Here is a 2,500-nt window from a genome sequence, read left to right as displayed (position 1 = left end):
TGACCACCCAGCTCATAGACACAGTAACGCTAGAACAGACATGTCCTCCACCCAGCTCATAGACACAGTAACGCTAGAACAGACATGACCTCCACCCAGCTCATAGACACAGTAACGCTAGAACAGACATGACCTCCACCCAGCTCATAGACACAGTAACGCTAGAACAGACATGACCACCCAGCTCATAGACACAGTAACGCTAGAACAGACATGACCACCCAGCTCATAGACACAGTAACGCTAGAACAGACATGACCACCCAGCTCATAGACACAGTAACGCTAGAACAGACATGACCTCCACCCAGCTCATAGACACAGTAACGCTAGAACAGACATGACCACCCAGCTCATAGACACAGTAACGCTAGAACAGACCATCACCCAGCTCATAGACACAGTAACGCTAGAACAGACATGACCACCACCCAGCTCATAGACACAGTAACGCTAGAACAGACATGACCTCCTCCCAGCTCATAGACACAGTAACGCTAGAACAGACATGACCACCACCCAGCTCATAGACACAGTAACGCTAGAACAGACATGACCACCACCCAGCTCATAGACACAGTAACGCTAGAACAGACATGACCTCCACCCAGCTCATAGACACAGTAACGTTAGAACAGACATGACCTCCACCCAGCTCATAGACACAGTAACGCTAGAACAGACATGACCTCCACCCAGCTCATAGACACAGTAACGCTAGAACAGACATGAGCACCACCCAGCTCATAGACACAGTAACGCTAGAACAGACATGACCTCCACCCAGCTCATAGACACAGTAACGCTAGAACAGACATGACCTCCACCCAGCTCATAGACACAGTAACGCTAGAACAGACATGACCACCACCCAGCTCATAGACACAGTAGAACAGACATGACCACCTCCCAGCTCATAGACACAGTAACGCTAGAACAGACCTCCACCCAGCTCATAGACACAGTAGAACAGCTCCTCAGTCCGGTACTGAGAGCAACATGACTTCCACTGTATAAAAAATACATAGTTTTTTAATGATGGAGGAATTAAATGGAATCTGCGCGGATGACAGAGCCAAACCCTGGGATTGTAACAGGACTGCTGTTTCCCCCCCGAGAGGCCCGATAAGAGCAACCGGTGAAAGGCAGAAAATGAGAAAGTGTTTTATTGTGACTGTGTGTGCCGTCACTCAAGGTGCACGCCCGTTTCACAGCAATAAAACATGTGGCTTACAGAGATGAAGCTCCGTAGGTGAGAAGAACCCAGGGGTCATCTGTCTGGGGAGAGTGCACGTGAAGAGGGGATGTGGAGGAGGGGGAGAGCGGATGAGGTGATGTCGGTGCGTGGTGACATCACGGCGGATGAGGTGATGTCGGTGCGTTGGTGACATCACAGCAGATGAGGTGATGTTGGTGACATCACAGCGGATGAGGTGATGTTGGTGCATTGGTGACATCACAGCGGATGAGGTGATGTTGGTGCGTGGTGACATCACAGCGGATGAGGTGATGTTGTTGCGTGGTGACATCACAGTGGATGAGGTGATGTTGGTGCATGGTGACATCACAGTGGATGAGTTGCAGTTGAAAACCGCTTATTGCTGCATGCTGCATACTGTAATCACTGAAAAATCTTAATTTGGGCCGGACAATTTATTTAGTCCTTAGAGATAAACAGTTTGAAAACCCTAGAGGCTTGGGTAGTCTAGCTTCCACAAACCTACAACTGATTCATTTAGAAGAGAGAAACAGAGAGACAGAATTCTATTAAAATGCAATGTCAAGCTCAGCACAGTAAAAAAGCACAGAATCTATTTCATGCACGTGGAAGTCAATAATTCATCCAGCGTACCCACTGCCCGCGGCGTACTGTCTTATAATGCTCTCTTGGTTTTGAGGAAGAGTTGCTTTGCGCAACTAGAGCAATAGAGCACATATCAGATAAATATCACATATAACAACATATATCACATGTTTTTCATTAAGCGCTTAATAAAAGGGGAGTTGAAATTACTAGGAAAACCTTTCCTCAAAGGACACCTGAATAATATCCTGCAGCAGAAGAATATCACCCACTTTAGTATGCTGCACAGTATCACTGGACTGACTCACATTGCAGGTTCACAGTACTGAGTAGCATGTCTGAGTTCATCTATACTGAGGGAGCCAGAGAGTATCACAGCACTGCCAGGGATCTCAGGCTGTATGTTGAAACCACACATTAATATCTTAGCTCACCAATTAGTTATCCTGACATGAGAGCAGTATTGAACTCCCTCTCCAGCAGGCAGTGCATGCAGAGTGAGTCATAGAAGCCAGTGGCTGATCATCAGACATTTCTGCTTTCTGAAACACAGACGGCTTGGGGGATTTTTCCCATCTGCTCAGCAGAGCTCGACACCGCAGAGCTCAACACCGCCTCTGCCTGTTTGCTGGGCTCTAATGAGCCGCCGGGCATCATCAACTTGCATTACATTATCTCCGTTCGTGGCGCCTTACCT

At 47.8% G+C, this 2,500-nt stretch overlaps 1 protein-coding gene across 1 annotated transcript in view; it reads right to left on the bottom strand.

Moving 5' to 3' along the window:
- Positions 1 to 2,500, bottom strand: part of nrxn2a (neurexin 2a) — a gene marked incomplete at both ends in the record, with an annotated part of 224,761 nt that overhangs the window by 108,563 nt on the left and 113,698 nt on the right. The window lies entirely within an intron of this gene.

This window comes from Borostomias antarcticus (assembly GCF_949987555.1).
Source record: "Borostomias antarcticus genome assembly, chromosome: 15".
NCBI lineage: Eukaryota > Metazoa > Chordata > Actinopteri > Stomiiformes > Stomiidae > Borostomias > Borostomias antarcticus.
Note: the sequence above shows the minus strand (reverse complement) of the source record. Positions and strands in the feature narration are given on the sequence as shown.